The sequence below is a fragment of the Dromiciops gliroides genome, chromosome 4, assembly GCF_019393635.1.
Source record: "Dromiciops gliroides isolate mDroGli1 chromosome 4, mDroGli1.pri, whole genome shotgun sequence".
NCBI lineage: Eukaryota > Metazoa > Chordata > Mammalia > Microbiotheria > Microbiotheriidae > Dromiciops > Dromiciops gliroides.
Window position 1 is genome coordinate 118,445,020 of NC_057864.1, and position 14,374 is coordinate 118,459,393.

General features: G+C 37.0%; 1 protein-coding gene across 6 annotated transcripts in view; it reads right to left on the reverse strand.

Annotated features, from left to right (window-relative positions):
- ESRRG (estrogen related receptor gamma) overlaps positions 1-14,374 on the reverse strand; it is a 704,143-nt gene that overhangs the window by 560,453 nt on the left and 129,316 nt on the right. Inside the window, exon 2 of one of the 6 annotated variants that reach the window (XM_043963445.1) lies at positions 5,831-5,944. The exons of the other annotated variants lie outside the window; for them this stretch is intronic. The gene's annotated coding sequence lies outside the window, so the exon portion shown is untranslated. The remainder of the gene's footprint in view (positions 1-5,830; positions 5,945-14,374) is intronic. 6 annotated transcript variants of the gene reach the window in all.

The following is a 14,374-nucleotide window of genomic DNA, read 5'->3' on the forward strand; positions in this document are numbered from 1 at the left end:
ATGATATGGCATTTAAAAAAATTTTTTTTTTTTTTAGTGAGGCTATTGGGGTTAAGTGACTTGCCCAGGGTCATACAGCTAGTAAGTGTGTGTTAAGTGTCTGAGGCCGGATTTGAACTCAGGTACTCCTGACTCCAGGGCTGGTGCTCTATCCACTGCGCCACCTAGCTGCCCCAATGATATGGCATTTTAATGACTGCAAAGGGCTTGACATACATTATCTCATTCAAGCCTCATGGTATCTTTCTGAGATGGGTACAACAGGCATTATCATCTCCATATTAGAGATGAGGAAACTGAAGCTTATGCTAATGAAATGACAAGCTCATGGCTACACAACTAGTAAGTGTCAGAGGCAGGATCTGAACCCTGCTCTTCTTCCTGACTCCAGGTAGAGTACACCATTCACTATGCAAGATGGCCTCTCTAGCTAAGTATTTTCCTAATGGCCTATGAAGTAGCCCTTCCACAGAAGACCTTACACAGACTGGTGGGGTAGGTGGGAATAATAACTGCTAGCTGATGACCATGTACCAGGAGTCCTATTTCTTCATGATGTCATCTAAATTAGATGTTGTCAGACTTTGCCTTAATCTCTGACCCCACAGTGCCCACTTCCTCCAGGTAACCTATCATGGACTGGCTCCCTCTGAGCCTGAGACATATTGGGAGATGCCTACTTCCTGAATTCTGTATGTTTTCTTGATCTCAGTTACCTATATATTCCCAGGAACTTATTAAACATCTACTATGGGCCAGGCATTATAAGTGCTGGGTATATGAAAAAGAAAATCTCCGCTCTCAAGCAGATAGAGGGGCACTCGCTTTGGGCCTTGGCAAAACCAGGAAAGATGAAGAGATCAGTTTATGTAGAAGTTGATGCTCAAACAGCATCTTGGAAGGAAGTGAGTAGTGTGTGAGCAACTGAGGGGCCATTTTGGCTGAACTGTAGCATGTAGGAAGGGGAACACTGTATCAAAAAGCTGGGAAAAACAGGTTAGGACCAAATGGTGTAGGGCTTTCAAAGTCAAAACAAAGGAGTTTACATTTTTTTCCTAGAGGCAACAGGGAGTCACTAGAGTTTAATGAGGAAGAAAGTGTCACAGTTAGATCTGTGCTTAACCCTCGCCCCCCCCCCAAACTATGTCAAGTATATAGAGGAAGAATTAGAGTGTGTGTGTTTGCTGGGGTTGGGGAGAGACTTGAAGCATAGAGACCAATTAGAAGCCAGTTACAATAGTCAAAGGGATAGCAGTGATGACAGCCTAAAGTAAGTTGGTAACCGTGTAAATCACTCAATCATTTGATATACATTTATTAAGCACCTACTATGTGCCAAGTGGGGAAGGCCAGGTGGTACAGTGGATAGAGCAGTAGGCCTGGAGTCTGGAAGACCTGAGTTCAAATATGGTCTCAGATATTTACTAGCTGTGTGACCCTGGGCAAATCACTTAACCCTGTTTGCTGCAGTTTCTTCATCTGTAAAATGAGCTGGAGAAGGAAATGGTAAATCACTCCAGTATCTTTGCCAAGAAAAGCCCAAATGGGGTCATGAAGAGTCAGACATGACTGAAACGACTGAATAACAACAATAATAAGCCAGGTACTGTGCTAAATTCCGAGAGAAGGGACCAAATGCGAGAGATATGGAGGGAGAAATGATGAGATTTGGACACTGGGTATTTGGGGAGATAACACCAGGTATAAATTTAGAAGACTAAAAGAATAGTTGTGGTCTGGATAGAAATAGGAAGTTTGGTAAAGGGTTGGTTTGGGACAACCAGGTGGCTTGCACCAGGCCTGGAGTCAGGAAGACATGAGTTCAAATCCAGTCTCAGATAATTCTTAGCTGTGTGACCCTGGACAAGTCATTTAACCTGTTTACCTCAGTTTCCTCGTCTGTCAAACAGGAATCCTAAAAGCACTACCTCTCAGGATTGTTATGAGGATCAAATGAGATAATAATTGTAAAGTACTTAGCACAGTGCCTGGCACATAGTAAAAACTATTTAAATGTCCATTATTATGATTATTACTATTAGCTATTTGGAGAGGAAAGACATGTCAAACATGTCTGAGACATCCAATTATCTAATAGATAACTGGTGATGTGGGACTGAAACTCAGAGGAGGCTGGTTTCAAGTCACCTGCCCAGAGATAACAATTAAACCCTGATGTGTTTTCCCTCATCTTTAAAGCTTCTTACCAGTGCAGGGTCTGGAGTGAGGAAAACTAATCTTCCTGAGCTTAAATCTAGCCTCAGACACTTACTGGATGTGTGACCCTGGGAAGGTCACTCAATCCTATTTGCCTCAGTTTCCTCATCTGTAAAATGAGCTGGAAAGAGAAATGGCAAACCACTTCACCATCTTTGCCAAGGAAACCCCAAATGGGATCATGAAAAGTTGGATACAACTGAAAACGACTAAACTACAAAAATCTAGTTCTATCTTGAACTCTGGCTTCTCAATACTTCTTCTTTTTTTTTTTTTTTGGTGAGGCAATTGGGGTTAAGTGACTTGCCCAGGGTCACACAGCTAGTAAGTGTTAAGTGTCTGAGGCCGGATTTGAACTCAGGTACTCCTGAATCCAAGGCCAGTGCTTTATCCACTGTGCCATCTAGCTGCCCCTTCTCAATACTTCTTGATTCCACTGGAGCATCACAACCCACTGGAATTTCACCAGTGGTTTACCATTATAAGAACTTGGCATGTCGCTAAGTAACATTAAGCCAAACCTATAATAATCCTTTTATTTTGAACCCAAGCCATATGAACGTGGAGAGTTGTGGCTTAACTGTTCTTCAGAATTTATTAAAACATGAAAATACATCTGCATATAATGAGCACACACAACATCAGCAGAAGCTTTATGATGATATGATGTTTTTACCTCAATTCATGACACTTCACCCTACTGAGAAAAACAAAGAATCATGGGACCTTTACAGAAGATCTATATGGATATTATCACTGAATACTAACCAGCCAGGATACATTAGAAAACTTGAGTCACTAACACCGCTGGAAAGAACATGAAGAATTCAGGGTAGACCTGAGTTCAGATCCTATTTAAACATTACCTTTGTGACTACACTAGATAAGAAGCTTAACTTTTCTCAGCTTCAGTTTCCTCATCTGTAAAGTGGGAATAATGATACCAGGTCCCTCCCACGGTTGTTGTGAGGATCAAATGAAGTAACATATGGAATCTGTAAACCTTAAAATTCTGTATAAATGCTAGCTATTATTATTATCATTATCAGATTTGAAAGAGACCTTAGGGACCATCCAGGCCAACCTTCTCATTATACAGATGAGGATGTTGTTGTTCAGTTGTTTTTCAGCCATGTCCGAGTCTTTATGACCCCATCTGAGGTTTGCTTGGCAAAGATACTGGAGTGATTTGCCATTTCCTTCTCCAGCTCATTTTATAAATGAGGAAACTAAGGAAAATGGAATGAAAGGACTTGCCCAGGGTCACACAGCTAGTAATTGTCTGAGAATGGATTTGAACTCAGAAAGATGAGTCTTCCTGCCTCCAGGCCTGGTAGTCTATCCACTGCACCACCTAGCTACCCCCACAGACAAAGATACTGAGGCCCAAAAGGTTTAAGTCACTTATCCAAGGTCATATAGGAAGTAAGTATAAGAGGGAGAAAGGTTGCTATGGCCAGAATAACTAACTAACTAATTAATCAACTAGCAAATGAACTAACTAACTAAATATTTATGCTTTGGTGAACCATGTGATGAATTCCCCTGAACTTAGAAAGACTGGTCCTTAGACAACTGATACAGAGTTCCCATCACCAGATTTCCCTTCAATCTTTTATATCTTGGTGGGACTCTCCAGACCTTGCACTCTGCTGATACAGTTTTTGAAAATCCAGGTTCACCTGCATGCCATGAAGAGGTATCAAAGCAAGGCTTTAGTCAACTCACAACTTAATAAATTCAGTATATTTCTACCTCTTCTTTGCTTTCTTTGAATTCCATCGTATTCTGTCCTTGGATGTTATTGCAAACCATCTTTATTAGGCACTTGGAAAAAGGATGCTTGGCTAAGGTGACTGTAAATACCATTAGCAAGTTTACGGAACAAGTGAACATAACCCTTCATATGCCAGAGGAATGTTTGAAGGGTATATTTCATTAGCAGGAAAAGAGAAGTTTATGATCTGAGTTGATGCCAAGTGCCAATTACACTAAATCTGGCTGAGGATTTTAATGGACAGAAGAAAAAAACCATAGTGAAACTGTACAATCATTGTCATTTTGCTTCCATGTCTGCATTTTAACAAGTTAACTCAACAAGTTAGGGAAGGACAAGCACTCTGAGACTTTTCTAATAGCTGTAATTCGTTAAGATGCTTGTCTGCCAGCTAACTTAAGGAGGTTCATAAAAAAGAGGAAGTCATCTCAAATGACTTTCTACTGAAGTGTCATGTTAGGTTAAGGCATTATGAGTGAAAAGCACTTTCTGGATAAGAGAGGGAGGAATGAGACAGCAAGTCATACATGCAGCCCCTGGGGACTTCATGCCCAAGATGGCAGACAAGCCCATGGATACTACCATCCCCACTGTGAGATCACCTGCTGGCAATGAGAGTGGTAGTCAGGTGATACTGTGAGTCAGTGGGGGAGTCAGATGTGCACACTGGCATTAGAATCAAAATCAGCACCCTGTTTCCCTGCCACTGTCACAACACAATGAAGGGGTCAGCATCTTGGCATAGGATTTTGAAAAGACTGCTGACACCTGACTTGGGAGGAACCACAGAGAGTGAATATGATGTGGACAGTTATAAGAATGAACACTAGCCTTGAACACATCAGAAAAATATGCGAAACAGTTGTAGGTGGTGTGTCCATGGGTGTGTGATTGCTTGGCTCAGGTAATACTATAAATGAGGAAAAAAGTGAGATAATACTCACCCCTCTGAGTCTTTGGCTCTGTAGAAAGGGGACCTGTTTTTTTGCCTGCTTTGCCATCCATTTCCCTGCCTTTCTCAAAAATTTGTGACTACTGGGGGTGTTTGAGGTTTTTTTTAAATTTTAATTTATTTTAAAGTTTGATTTAAATTTGGAACCTGCCTAAGACTTTTGACATTTATTTCTGGGGGTGTTTTCTGAAGCTAGATGGAGTGGGTGTTGAGTGACAGTCAGGTTGCTATGGAAATATCTGTCAATGCTGAGACTAAGGCTTTATTTTACACTTTCCTTTTGTCAAGCTAAGGTTTGTAGGGTATTTTTAAAATAGTATATGTGCCCCAGAATTAAAAGCAAACTTCACAGCGAGCCTCTTCTCTAGCATTCCCATCATACCCATCGAGTGATTTTTTCTCATTCTATACTGTACTGTCCCACATATGTATGTATATATACACATATATTTATATAATATAAATTCTATTTCCAGAATAATAAAGTACTTTTCAAACTGTTTTATTTCATTGGTTATCTGTTCTTCAGTTTCCTTATGAAACTGAAAATGTCTATTCAGCAGATAAGTGAGTCAAACAGACAAAGGTTATATGGTCAGTTTGAGGAAATCTCCATCTTGAACCCAAAGCTAAGATTTAGGCAACCTATGTACAAATACCATTATGGTTATAGCTACTAGATTGTTACATTTGTAGAAAAAAATATCAGGAGGCCATAAAGATACAAACCCAACATTAAAAGATGAGCAAATGAGCTATCTACCCTCTAGAGACTAAAGTTGGGTTCCATTTTTCGTTGTTAAAATTATTCATTATTTCCCACCTTTTACCAGCCTCCTGGAAAACTAGATATAAGATTAAAATAAGATATAGGCCCTACTCACCAAAATACTAATCAGGCCTCAATTCTTCTGGGTTTCTGGGCTCTCTTTCTCCAGAATTTCATTACAGGGGACAGCCAACAATGCTATTGAATGCAGAACACTTTCCCAACAGCACTAAAAAAGGAAACACCATTGAATAAGATGCTCTACAAATAATGAAGAGTGACCCTCTTCTAAACTCCACTTCCTTGAACCTGAATCCAATCATCCATTTTCTTTACAACCAACCACCTCTCTATGCTTCTCTAAATAACGAGAGGAAGTAGCAGCACTGCCTTATAGGTCAGCCCTTGGATTTCAGTAAACAGTGCAATGGTTGATTGTTTGCATTACTTTGTATTTTTTCCTTCTGGCTGCAGTCAATTTCCAGCATCTCTTTATTGGTCTTGTTTAGCTCTCTTTTATATGAATGTCAAATTTTGCATTTGTTAGGGGCTATCATCCAGACCCCTGCTGGAAAAGGAAATTTCTCCGCCTTGGTATTTCATCAGATTTAAGACACCTGAGGTTGAATTAAATTCATAGTTTGGGGAAAGTAAAATACACAGAACCCATAAACTTACTTTCTTAGGACTGGCTCAATCTGCTAGCTGCATATCATTTATTTTGTTATTCCATGTAAGATCTTTAAAAGTCTATCTCTTCGCCCCACCTCCCAGGAAGTATTATATCTTTCTTCCTGACTCGATTCAGTGAAACATTTTTTTCAACACTTACTACATGTAAGATGTTGCAGGTACAGAGACAAAGGATGACACAATCCCTGCCCTCAAAAAGCTTACATTCTATTAAGAGGGATAGGGTATAGATAAGTATAATGCACCCTACGGTGTGAGGGAGGCAAAAGAGAGATCTAGACAGAGAGCTCTAAGAGAGTTTCAGGAGAGGAATAAAAAGTTTCACCAAGATAGGAATTCAGGGAAGGTTTTTCACTGTGGAGGTGACATCTAATGGAAGTATCACTTACTAACTAAACTAATATGTGTGTACACTAATATTTGTATATATATATAACTAACAACATATAAACTAAAGTAGTATATATACATATACTTTTACTTACTAAACTGACACATAAGTGTATTAACACTAATATAGATAGCTAATAAATACACAAGCCAAATGAATATATAATTAACATATACATATATTAATTTGCTTTATGTACTTATTAGCTATATATACATTATATATAATATGAGTTGAGTATATTTTATGTACTCAGACATAGTAGGGCTATATCCTTATTTTAAATCTTAGTATCTAGTTTTCCATGAGGGGGCATAGATACCGGTGTGATGAAATAATGGAATAATTTTACAATGAAAAATGGAGGACCCAACTTTAGATCTCTAGAGGGTAGATAGCTCATTTGCTCATATTTTAATGTGGAATTTGTATCTTTATGGCCTCCTGATATTTTTTTTTTCTACAAATGTAACAATCTAGTAGCTATAAACCAATAATGGTATTTGTACATAGGTTGCCTACATTATAGGGCAGCTAGGTGCACAGTGGATAGAGCACTGGCCCTGGATTCAGGAGGACCTGAGTTCAAATCTGGCCTCCAGACACTAACACTTACTAGCTGTGTGACCCTGGGAAAGTCACTTAACCCCCAATTGCCTCACACACAAAAATTAAAAAATAAAATGTATTTAATTTAACATTATAAATGTATAATTATATATGAATATAATAAACAGTATATATCATATAATTAACATATACAGATATTCATCTGGGCTTATATATTTTATTAGCATATATACATTACTGTTTTACTTATATGTTAGTTTAGTAAGCAAAAGCACATGTGCATATATATTCATTTGGTTTATATACTTATTCATTTATAAAAGATGTGTATATATACTCATACACATATGTATGTAGAGACATCTTCTTTCCAACAATCAAACAGATATATAGACTTCAAGAGATCAGTGTATGCAAGTAAGCATAGCTTTATATTCACTGTTCATCTCATACTGGCTAGGAACAGGCCATGAGAGTGTGTATTACCTTATCCTTCCTATGGCTCAAGTGACTTTAATCAGAAACAGATTTACCTTCTCAGATCTCCATGACAGAAAAATGCCACTAATTCCACTTTCACTGCAACTAGGGTGTCCTATTGGGCCCCCATCTTGGGCCACAGAAGTGACTAATGGGGCTTTTTTGTTATTGTTGTTTTGTTTTGTTTTTCTCTTTTTAAGGGAAAGAGAGAAGGAAGGAGAGGGAGAAAATAAAGAAGTCAGCTAAGGGAAGGGGGGAGTTTTCTATTTAAAGAAAATCTTAAATACAGAGATACTAAAGCCCTATTTGCATCTCAAATGATTCTTAATGGCAAAATTTCTGTTGCATTATAGAGACTAAAAATATAAGGCTAAATACAGCACTACCAAAACCTTACTATGACTACAGTTGCTCTTTCTTTTGGGAAGATTCATGCTATTACCAGAAGTAGGAATAGGAATTATGGGGACCTCACAGCAATTTGCATACCTACTATTCAAACAGATGGTTTAGAGCTAGTTTCACCTTATCTTCCCTTCCAAGTTACTACACTGAATACAGGCTCCCAAATGCTAGTCATCTTGTTGTTTATTCCACTTGAACTAATTTGATGAATGTCATTAAGGACACAAAGTCTTCAGTCGTGCTGCCCTATTTTTCAGAATCCATTTAGAAACTAGATACCTATACTTAGATACCCCACACTTAGTATTGTGGAACAAGGATGACAGGAAATAGAAGCTAGAGATGGGAAGGGCCTCTAGAGATGATTTGGTCCTACCCTCTCATTTTACAGATAAGGAAAACAAGGTCACATCACTGAAGAATATCAGTCGCAAGGAATGTCATAGTTGTTCAGTACAGCACATACTTGAACAAGAATCTGTTCCATCACTTCTCTAAAAAGTCCAGCCTTTGCTCTATCCTGTGATGCGAAGTTCACTACTCATCAACTAAGGCAGTCTATACCATTAAAGAACAACTCTAAGTGTTATAAAGGGTTTTTCCTCTTAATGTCAAACTGAACTCTATGTCTAAAGCACCAATTTCTTTTTTTTTAATTTTTAATTAAAAAAAAAATTTTGTGGGGCAATGAGGCTTAAATGACTTGCCCAGGGTCACACAGCTACTAAGAGTCAAGTGTCTGAGGCTGGATTTGAACTCATGTCCTCCTGAATCCAGGGCCGGTGCTCTATCCACTGTACCAGCTAAGCCATATTTCTTTATCATGTTCTTAAGGATATCATGAGAGAATTTGTCATATTTCTTACGGAAATCCGGGTACAGCTTTCATTTCCCACAAGGCTGCACTCCTCCTTCTTCCCTACCACATATCACTTCAGACCTAAAACTCATACCTCAGAAGCATCCTCTGGCCCTGGGGTCCTCCTTGTAATTAGAGCTCCTCACAGAAGCTCCATCTATCCAAGTATACTTGCCTTCCCCCATTAGAATATAAGCTCTTTGAGAGCAGGGACTGTCTTAATTTATTTTTTTTAATGCCATACCAATCAAATTGCCAAAGGGTTATTCATTAAAACTAGAAAAATAATAATCTCAAGAGAAATAATGAAATAGGAAGAAGAAAAACACAGACAGATCTCAATTTACACTACAAAGCAGTGATTATTAAAATAATTTGGCACTGATTAAGAGTTCAGTGGAACAGATTAGGTACACAATATACAAAAGCGAACATATCTGGTGTCCTACAATATTCAATAACCGCAAAGACCCAAGCTATTGAAGTAAGAACTCACTATTTGACAAAAACTGCCAGGAAAATTGGCCAGCAGTATGGAAGACATTCAGTTTATACCAATACCTCATACCTTACATCTTTTACAAAGATAAGTTCCAAATGGGTGTATGACTTAGATATATAAGGCTACATCATAAACAAATGAAAGAAACAGGCAAAGATTACCCATCGTATCTATGGATAAGAGAAAATTTCGTAGCCAAACAAAGAATAGAGAGGAAACAGAATATTAAAATGGATAATTTTGATTAAAGAAAAGGTTAAAAATTTCTCACATAAAATCTACCACTTAGCACAGTGCTCGGAACATAGTAGGTATCTGATAACTGTTTACTGATTGAAATCTAATAAAGCTAAAATTAAAAGGGAAACAACTAGGAAAAAATCTTTGTAACAAATTTCTCTGATAAAGGTCTCATTTTTAAGATACATAAGGAATAGACTCAAATTTATAAGAAAAAGTTTCTTTCTATAATTGACAAATGGTCTAAAGATCTGAATAGGCAGTTCTTAAGAGAACACAGGCTATCTATAACCATATGAAAAAAAATGTTCCAAATTACCACTTATTAGAGAAATGCAAATTAAATCAATTCTGAAATTCCACCTCATGCTCATCAGAGTGACACTGAAGATTAAAAAAGGAAAATGATCAATGCTGGAGAGGCTGTAGGAAAATAGGCACATTGGTGTGCTTTTGGTGTGAATGGGTACAAACCATTCTTGAAAATAATTTGGAATTGTATACAAAGAGATACCAAATACTGAATGTCATTTGACAGAGCTGTACCTTTATTAAGCCTATACCCAAAAAAGCACAAAGAAAGAAGGATTCTTCATATACAAAAATATTTATAGCCAGCTCTTTTTCTGATGGCAAAAACCTAGAAATTAAGAAGGTGCCCAATAATTGAGGAATGACTGACTATAAGCTGTAACATATGATTGTGAGAGAATACTCTTGTTCTGTAAAAAAAAGACATGGAAAGACTCATATGAATTGATGTAGAGTGAAGTAAATAGAAACAAAAGAACAATTTCTATTATGATATCAATATTATAAAAATAGACAATTTTGTGGAATGTTATAAACCGAGAAAAATGAAATGAGCAGAACCAGGAGGAAAATTTATGTGATAACAACAGTACAAAAACAACTTTGAAAGCTTTAAAAACTATGATCAATACCATAACTATCCATGATTCCAGAGGACCAATGATGAAACATTACAGTGAGGAGATGGACTTAAGATAGAGAATGAGGCAAGCAAACACACATACACACACACACACACACACACACACACACACACACACACGGAATTTATCTAATTGATTCTGCATATTTGTTACAAGAAATTTGATTTTTCTTTTCTTTTCTTCAAATGGAATGGGGAATAAAAGAAATAGAAAAATGATTTTTAAAGGGGGTACTACAGGTGTGAAATGTAAGAATTTTCAGATGAGACTACTACACTTAGTTTTACTTAACTATTTCATTTTGTTACAAGAGATGCCTGATGAAATAGGAGTAACGTTAAATGTTTGTAATGTAAAAACAAAACAAAAACATTTTTTTTAAAGAACTTACAGAGAAGTTGCGTTTTTCTCATGGTCATACAAAGAATAAATTTCAGAGCCAGAATTCGAAGCCCCCTGACTCCAAATCCATTGCTCTTGTCATTAAAATGTGCCAACATTATTTACAACATTCAGTATAATACATTTCCATATAGTACAGTAAAAATAAAACATCAGTGAGTCGCTTCAAAAATTTAAAATGGGACTTTAAAAAAGCCTATCTTAGGGCGCGGCTAGGTGGCGCAGTGGATAAAGCACTGGCCCTGGATTCAGGAGGACCTGAGTTCAAACCCAGCTTCAGACACTTGACACTTACTAGCTGTGTGACCCTGGGCAAGTCACTTAATCCCCATTGCCCTGCCCCCCCCCAAAAGTCTATCTTTGTTCAGGATTTTAACATTTTTTTTGGTGTTCTGAATTTGATAAATATCAACAAATGTACATTTACACACCCACAAAACTGAAAAAAAAGACTGTATGTGAAACTATTGCATTCAGCTTTATTTTAAAAATATTAAATATTTTCATATAAATTAAATGTTTGATATAAACAAAATATGAAAATATTTTTAAAATATTCAACATATTATAATGTTCCAAAGCTGTCCTATTGATTTGTGCCTCCCTTCCAATGTCATAGTTTTCTTTTGTTAATTTAAAAAAAATGTTTCATTGATATTTTTTTTCTTTTTCTCACTCTAAACTTGCCTCCAGGCATGACTCCTGGATTACTTCCCACCACCTCCAGGTCTATGATCTCCTTCTCTGATGATTTTTCTTTTTGTTCCCAGAATCTCCATTTGAGGAGATCCATGCTCACTTCAAATCCCATTAGTCTCATGACTCCCTAGATTTGCCTTTGTTGTCTTCCTCTAAGAGACTGTAAGCTCCTTGAGGGCAGAGACTGTCTTTAGTTTTGCTTATATTTGTATTCCCAGCACTTAGCACAATGCCTGGCACATTGTAAACATTGAAGAAATGCTTTTATGCATCCATTCATCTATCTAATTTTTTTCTTTTTTGGAGGTGGGGGTCTCACTCACTGTCACCATCTTTTCTTTTTTGTTTTTTTGGCAGGGCAATGAGGTTAAGTGAGTTGCCCGAGGTCACACAGCTAGTGTCAAGTGTCTGAAGCTGGATTTGAACTCAGGTTCTTCTGAATCCAGGGCTGGTGTTTTATCCACTGTGCCACCTAGCTACCCCCCTGTCACCACCTTTTCCTTCTCAATCTTCTCTTCACAAAAAATAAGCCCCATCTTGGAATAAATAAGCAGAGTCAAGTAAATAAAACCATACCTTGGCCTTTTCTGAAAATGTATTTAATTGTATGTTTATCAGGAGTTATGTTATCAGGAGCTGTGGTTGGTTGTTACATGGACAAGTTCTTATCTTTCATTTTTTTTGTTTTTCATTACAATTATAAATTGCTCTAGTTGTGCTCATATTTCTCTCCATCAGATCACTTAAGTCTTCCCAGGTTTCTCTGAATCTGTCCCTTCATTTCTTGCATTAGTTCAATTACAATCATATACCATAATTTGTTCAGTGAATCCCCAGTGGATGAGCATCCTCTTAGTTTGCAGGTTTTTTGTTACAATCAAAGTCTCTTGTGAGTATTTTTGTGCTTGTGCATCCTTTACCTTTCTCTGACTGCTTTGGGGCACATGCCTAGTAGAAGTATCCCTTGGTCAGAGGGTAGACACAAGTTAGCAGTTTCCTGAGTATAGTTCCAAATTGCTTTGTAGAATAAATCCTATCTTTTTTTAAACAATAATAAAGAGCTTTATTTTGGGGGTAGCATTTGAATTGAGTTCAGCAGTAAATAAACTATGAATTGAAAGTGGGGCAGAAAGCACTAGGGTACCATAGCACACAAATAAAAACTTCTTTATTTGAGAATTTTAGATTTTAGCTGCCTTATCCGATGGTAAGTTACATTTCTGGACAATTTATAGATACCTAGTACTCAACAGTCGTGTGACACTAACTAAAAAATGTTTCACTTTGTTGGTCATTTCTATTGTTGACCCAACACTCTCTTAACAGTACCAGTGAAGATACTACCAGAAGCCAGAAATATAAAAACCAGTGGAAATTGCCAATATACAAATGACCATATTTTATACATATATGTATGCATATACACATCAAAAAGCATAATTAACTTTCTCCAACATTTTTCATATTAAAAATAAATGAAAGGAACTAGAGTTATTAATTATGCTGCCCTTAAAAATAAGAGCATCTACAAAGGGTGACTGTAGAGAAGCCCAGAAAAGGGGACTTTCACTCAGTCATCCAAGCCAATCATTATCAATATTCACTAGCTTATGCATAACCTACATCTTTCTGAGTGAAACTCTGGCCCATAGTCAGAAGAAAAGGAAAATAGTAAATTTGTCAACATTTCATTTGTCTTTTAAGTTGAACTTCAATCTTTTCTCATCCATTCAAATTAAATGATCCATATTCCTTAAAATTTTCCTCCCAAAGCTCACCATGCAATTCTTCAGTTATCTTCATTGCTGACCTCTGAAGTCTTTCCAAAGTCCCTCAGTTTTATGCCTGTATTGCAGGCATATAATAAAGACAGACATAAATAATTTGAAGGAGGAATCTGATTCCTCTTGTAATGATCCGGCAAGGATAAATTGGAAAATTACTTTGTTTTAGACCTCGAAGTTCTTTAGAATACTGGTTCTATCAGATTTAGAATGTGATCTGGAGACCACTGTTAGTCTGAGGGCCCTTCAGGTAAAGCATTAGCTAGTTTTTCATATTAGGAAAGTTTAACCTACAGTGATATCTGTGCTTTGGTATTTGGCATAAATTCGTAATCTACTTACAATAAGAAAAACTGGTCATTAATGACAATTTATTAACAGTTTTCCCAATAATTTTGATGAGAATTTTTGCTATCAAGTGAGAGTGGATGGGATTGGAGTGGGAGGGTGTGGGGTAGTGACAAAGTGTCCTTGCTTAAAAGGAATAAAGCCCAAAATATTTTAGAATGCATTTACTGTACAAATTTCAGGCTAAGAACTTAAAAATTCTTATACTGTAGCTTTCTACCAAAATGAAGAATGCTAAAGGTACATAACAAAAGAAAAGAAATGCCTGATAGACTTTTTCTAAATTGAGAAAAAAATGGATAAAATTCAGAGTGATGAGTGAGCTTTTCC